Here is a 6,179-nt window from a genome sequence, read left to right as displayed (position 1 = left end):
CAGCTCAAGTCATGATCCCAGGGTCCTGGGATCGAGCCCCGAATCGCGCTCTCTGCTCAGTGGGAAGCCTGCTTCCTCCCTTCCTCCTCTCTCTCTGCCTGCTTCTTTGCCTACTTGTGATCTCTGTCAAGTAAATAAAATCTTTAAAAAAAAAAAAAAAAAGAAGTGCCTCTAAGGGGCGCCTGGATAGCTCAGTCAGTTAAGCATCTGCCTTTGAATCAGGTCATGATTCCGGGATCCTGGGACGGAGCCCCACCTCAGCAGTGAGTCTGCTTCTCCCTCTCCCTCTGCCCCTCCCCCTGCTGATGCTCCCCACCAGCCACCCACCAGCAAATAAATACATAAAAGTCTTTTTTTTTTAAGTGCCTCTCCGGCACCTGAATGGCTCAGTGGGTTAAGCCTCTGCCTTCGGCTTAGGTCATGATCTCAGGGTCCTGTGATCAACCCCCACATCGGGCTGTCTGCTCAGCTGGGAGCCTGCTTCCCCCCTTCTCTCTGCCGGCTGCTCTGCCTACTTGTGAGCTCTCTCTCTCTGTCAAATGAATAAATTAAAAATCTTAAAAAAAAAAAGTGCCTCTAGGACCCACACCTGTGGAAGAGAGCAAAGCGGGGTTGGGCTGGGATGAGAGAGATGGCGCTGCCACACAGGCCCAGTCGTCACTTGACAGGCCCCACCTAGAGCTCGGAAGCTGGAACGATCCCTTGGTGTCACCCTGAGCTGGGCTAACTGTACCTCCAACCTGATCAGTTACTGGTTGGAGGCTGCTGCAGAAAGGAGAGTGACCTTGAGTGAGGGGCTTCCTTCTCTCCAGAGAGGACAACAGCTGAAGGCATCTGCGCCCCCACCGGCACTCATCACAGGGGGACCAGGTGTCCCTAGGGCTCTGAGCTGTGCAGGACAGCATCCCCCACAAATAGTCAACAGAACAGATGAAAATCCCTGCTGTCCCCAAGAGACGGTGCCAGTGCGGGCTTTTGTCCTAAAGATTACTGTCAGGATTCAGTGAAACAGTGCATGCAGATAATGACAGCTCAAAATAGTGAAACAGATCAGGTGATTACAAGGTGAACGGAACAGGAGGAAGGGCGGAAGTTGGACAGAAAGATCTCAGCTGCCTGCTGGTGTCTGGGTCCCGCTCTTCTGTACTCCAGGCTCTGACGCGAGCAAGCATTCCAACTCCCACACAGTTCTGCTCCTCTTGAGTCTCTCCTCACTTTGTTAATAAAACTCTGGCACTGGGTCCCTTCTGACCTCACCTGGAGACTGGAGCCAAATCCTGCCTGAGAGATCCCTTCTGTGTGAGGTGGCTGGTCTGCGGGTGGGGGGGGAACTGAGCTCAGGAACGGGGTCCTGGCACTCCAGCGCCAGGAGGCTGGCATCAAGCAGAGACCCAAGGAAAAGGGACGAGGTTACTGATGTAGGAAAATGTTAGGGTTCAAAGCCGACGGCCAAGAAAGAGTCTTGAGATGTCTTTGGTCCAAAAAGATGGTTTTCTTGAAGCATGGGGACGGGATCCGTGGGCAGAAAGAGCTGCGCTGGGGTTGCAGAGGGTGGTGATTATATACTTGCAAGTTGGGAGGGGGTTCAGGACAGGGCAAACCTCCAAGGTATTTTGGAAACAAGGTTTCTAGTACCTTGAGGGGGCTAGCTTTTGTCGGGAAAGGTCATTTTTTATTGTTCAGTACAATCAGAAGACCCTTCAGATGTCCATCAGCGGGCCACATGCTTGGAGGAGGATTCCTAACAGGTATCCTGGTTCGGGGTAGAGATAAAGGAAGCTTCCAGAGGAATTACAGCATGTTTAAAGCAGACCCAGGATCCTGGAGGGTCAGCCTAAGATGCCTTTTGCCCTTATCAAAGTGTCAGCATGCAGGCAGTAGAGTCCCTAGAGGAATGTCACTCTGCCCGTTTGAAGGACTTGTCAATGGGCTGTAAATAGTAAGGAAACCGAAGAATTTTTCTTCAGCTTTGTTTCCCACATCAATTTCCTTGGCACAGACCTCTCTTCAGTCTTTAGAAAACTGTGAGGAGGAAGTCCACTGGCAGAAGGGCCTGCTCCCAAGTGTACCCGGTTGCCCTCCCACCAGGGAACCCGATGCCAGGCAGGGGGAATACCCTCAGCCAGCTTCAGTTCCTGGAAGGTGTGGCCAGCGGGAGGGAGAGGGGGATGGTCAAGGAGGGGATGGTGGTGGCTCGGTCTCTGACCCTTTGTCCACCCTTCCCTCTTGGCCTCCGTTTTCCGGACGTAGGTGGCATGGGAGTAGGGTCACCACACCTGGTAAATACAAATTCAAGACACCAAGGTCAAGTTCAGGGGCAGATAAACAATAGATAGTGCTTTAGTATGAGTCAGCCCCATGCAATTTTGGAGATATACTTTAAAAATTCTTTCTCTGAAATTCAGGTTTTTAAAAAAAATTTTTAAGATTTTATTTATTTATTTGACAGAGAGATCACAAGTAGGCAGAGAGGCAGGCAGAGAGAGAGTGGAGGGAAGCAGGCTCCCCACCAAGCAGAGAGCCCAACGTGGGGCTCGATCCCAGGACCCTGAGATCATGACCTGAGCGGAAGGCAGGGGCTTAACCCACTGAGCCACCCAGGTGCCCCTGAAATTCAGATTTATCAGGCAGTCCGAGGTAGGTGCAGACCATATGCTGGGGAGAGCCTGCAGCAAATCCAGATAGGACAGACGGCCAGGAACAGAGCCAGTAATAGAGAAAGGGACCCATCAGAGGTCACTCCTGGTAATCGCAGCTCCCGAGGAAGGCCGGAGGAAAGCGAAATGGATTCCACAGCAGGAGCTCTACGGAGGCTCAACCCGACTCTACCCTGGACACTTCTTACCCAATAAGGCAGGGACGTGAACCCTGCAGAGACGCAGGTGGGTGCAGGGCTGGGGGGCGTGTCCCACTGAGGGGAGAAGCAGGCCCCTCAGGACTGCCACCCCACCTCACCTCTGCTCCCCATCACAGAGGCAAATCTGGGCATCACTCCTCAGAATTCGGACCCCTCCCCACTCTTTCCTATCCCCATCCCTGGAAGTGGCCAATTTCTCTCTATCTGTAGGTCCTACCCAAACTTCAGTGCTCCCTGTAATAAAAAGAATCCTCATGATAGCTACAAATTATGGAATACATGCTCTCGGCCAGCATCTTGTTTCATCGTGACAGTGTCCTTATGAAGTAAATACCATCATCACCCCCATTTTACGGATGAGGAAAACGGAGGCTCAGGAAGGTGAATTAAGTTATCAAAGGCTCCTCACTTGATTTTCGTAGCAGTGGAAGAAGACTCAGATCTAGGTCTGTGGCCCTGGGGCCCACTCTCCATGGGTGTATTTTGTAGAGCTGGCAGTATTGTGCCCTCTCTGTCTGCCCTTTGGCCAGGAGTCCTGGGGGAAGAGCACAGACTGGGTTTTTTTCTACCCAAATCCTCAGCCCCTGTCACAGTGGAAATAATAGTGTTTGTTGAAAGACTAAATCTAGTTGAAAGATCAAAATGTACCTTTAGCCCGCCCCTGTCGCCTGCCCTCTGCCTATCCTCCCAGGCCTTGGAGCAGCCGACACTTGGAATGTGAAGAGCCTTCCACGTGTCCATTCTCAGCTGGGGCTAGGGCTCAGAGGAAGGAACTGGCTTGTGACTTCGCCTGTCCTGTAGCTCTCCTCCAAAGGAAGCCCCTCCCCAGGCCCGCCTGGGCCCAGGGACGTGTCCTCAGTCCCTAGAGGAGATAATGCCTTTGTCCCTACTCAGATAAACAAACAGAGCTGCTAGCTGTGTCATTGGAGGTGCAGGAGCAGTGCCCCACCCGCAGAGATGGGCCCGGCCTTCCTCTCCAGGTCACCTGCGGGAGCTTGAAGACAGCTAGGTCCAGTTAGATGGAAAACTCAAGCTTAGCCCATTTTGTAGATGGATAAACAGGCCCAGAGCTCTGGGAGGCATTGCCCCCATGCCACCAGCTTCCTTGTCTTCCCACACAGACGCACAATCTCAGGGTCATACCACACGGGGGCACTATCCGTAATGGGGCTTCTGTTTAGGCACCCCCCAGAGTTTGGTGTCAGAGCGGCCTTTCCGCATACCTGTGCCCACATGCACCCTTCACCATGACTCTGGGCCCCTATAGACCCTTCTGTTCTCCCCACCCTCCCATTCCACCCCTCCCAACACTGCACCCGCCCATACACGGTCAGATCAGAGCCACAGGAAACAGGGCCAGCAAGTGTGCAAACTGAGAGCCAAGATGGGGAAGTTTATTTTTCAAGAATCATCTAAACACATAGGGAGTATTTTTAGCCCCTGGCTTCCATCCAGATGCCAAATCTAAACAGGGGGTCAGAGGGAGGCCAGAGAGACGAGCCGTCGGGGATACAGAGCAGCCAGCGGGGACAGGGTGGGACAGGGTGCTGTGGACTCCACCCTACCCCTGGTCAGAAGATCTGTCCTCCTGCGAACTGCCCCAGGTCACAAGTGGGAGCCGAGGAGATACAGAGAAGTGACCCCGAATTCTGATAGGCCCCCTTGATGTAGGAAAGATGTTAGGGTTCAAAGCCGACGGCCAAGAATTCTTGAGATGTCTTTGGTGCAAAAAGGTGGCTTTATTAAAGCACAGGGACAGGACCGGTGGGCAGAAAGAGCGGCACTGGGGTCAGGAGGAGTGGCCCATTCTATACTGGCAAGTTGGGAAGAGCTTCAGGACAAGACAAACCTCCAAGGTATTTTGGAAACAACGTTTCCAGGATCCAGAGGGGGGCTAGCTATTGTTACGAAAAGGTCATTTATTACCGTTCAGTAAACTCTCTGTCAAGAGACTCTTCAGATGCACATCAGTGGGCCATATGCTTGGAGGAGGAATCCTAACTTGTATCTTAGGGTGGCCGGCTAGAGATAAAGGGAGCTTCCAAAGGAATTTCTGTATGTTTTAAAGTAGACCCAAGATCCTGGAGGGTCAGCCTAAGATTGCCTTTCGCCTTTGTCAAAGGGTCAACATCAAGGCATTTGAGTCCCTAGAGGAACGTCATTCTGCCTGTTTCAAGGACTCGTCAATGGGCTGTAAGTAGTAAGGAAACTGAAGACTTTTTCTCCAACTTTGTTCCCCACATCACCTTAACCTCTCCCTGTGCCTCAGCATCTCGTCTGCCTCTGCGGTAGTACTGCCCTTACAGGACTGTAGTGACCCATGTTGGACCCGCGGCGGGAATTGGAGGAATGGAGCCAGCAGCCTCAGAGAAGTCAGGGGGTGACCAAAACCAGCCGCTCCGAGGCCTCGCGAGTCACAGTGAAGTGTGAGTACACACGGTATGCCCAGGGCAGTGACCAAGGGGCATCAGAAGTAAATGAAAGTAGGGCTGTGCAGCAGGGACGCTGGGCCCTGTTTCTGGGTAAGGGGGCTCCTGGTTGCCCCCCGTCATCTCTGGCAGAGTTGTGTCAGGAGCCAGGCTGGGTCTCTAGAGAGGGAGCACGTTCTCTAGAATGGGGTCTTCCCAGGGCGGTGCCTTCCGTGCCCAGCATGGAAGGACTGAACCACCGTGGGAGAGGAGGCCCTCTAGAACACACACACCCCACAAGAGGGATGGCCCGTCAGGCTCACCCTCCAGCGTGTGGGAGCCGATTCCAGGAATGGCTCCTGCCGTGACTGGCCGCGAATGACCTTGCTATGAATCACAGGCTGACATCACTTACTGGGCTTTAGGTACGAGGAAGGGCGGACACAAAGGGAAGAGGTTTCAGCCCTGCGACCTGAGCGTGCTCTGCCCATTCTGGCACCCACTGGCCGGGTTTATTACTGTGGGGTCAGGGTGACGAGGGAGGGTCATGTGCCTTACCCCTGGGCTCCTTTACACCCTTGGAGAGAGCGGGGCACTTCCGGGCCTTGCTGCCCTGTTGTTTAGGGGTGGGGGTGGGGCTTAGTGGTGGGGGGCACCGTGTGGGTTTCTGAGAGCCCTGAACCTTGGGTGGGAGGGGCAGGGTTCAGGTGAAATCTCAGATCCCCTACAGGCTGCACCAGGAACCAAAGAGAACAGGTTTGGTGTCCTCACACCCCCTGCTGACACAGGCTGCCTGCTGTTGCCATGGTGACGGTAACACCCCCCCCCCCCTGGCTACGTGATCACCCCTGAAGGGGGGGGGGCTTATTTTTGGTCCCCAAGGGGAAAAGGGGGGGGCGGGCTCCCCCCCCCCC

Source organism: Lontra canadensis, unplaced genomic scaffold (assembly GCF_010015895.1).
Source record: "Lontra canadensis isolate GAN:19392208 unplaced genomic scaffold, GSC_riverotter_1.0 scaffold43, whole genome shotgun sequence".
Taxonomy (NCBI): Eukaryota; Metazoa; Chordata; class Mammalia; order Carnivora; family Mustelidae; genus Lontra; species Lontra canadensis.
The sequence above is the reverse complement of the archived record's forward strand: the minus strand, read 5'-3'. Positions refer to the sequence as shown.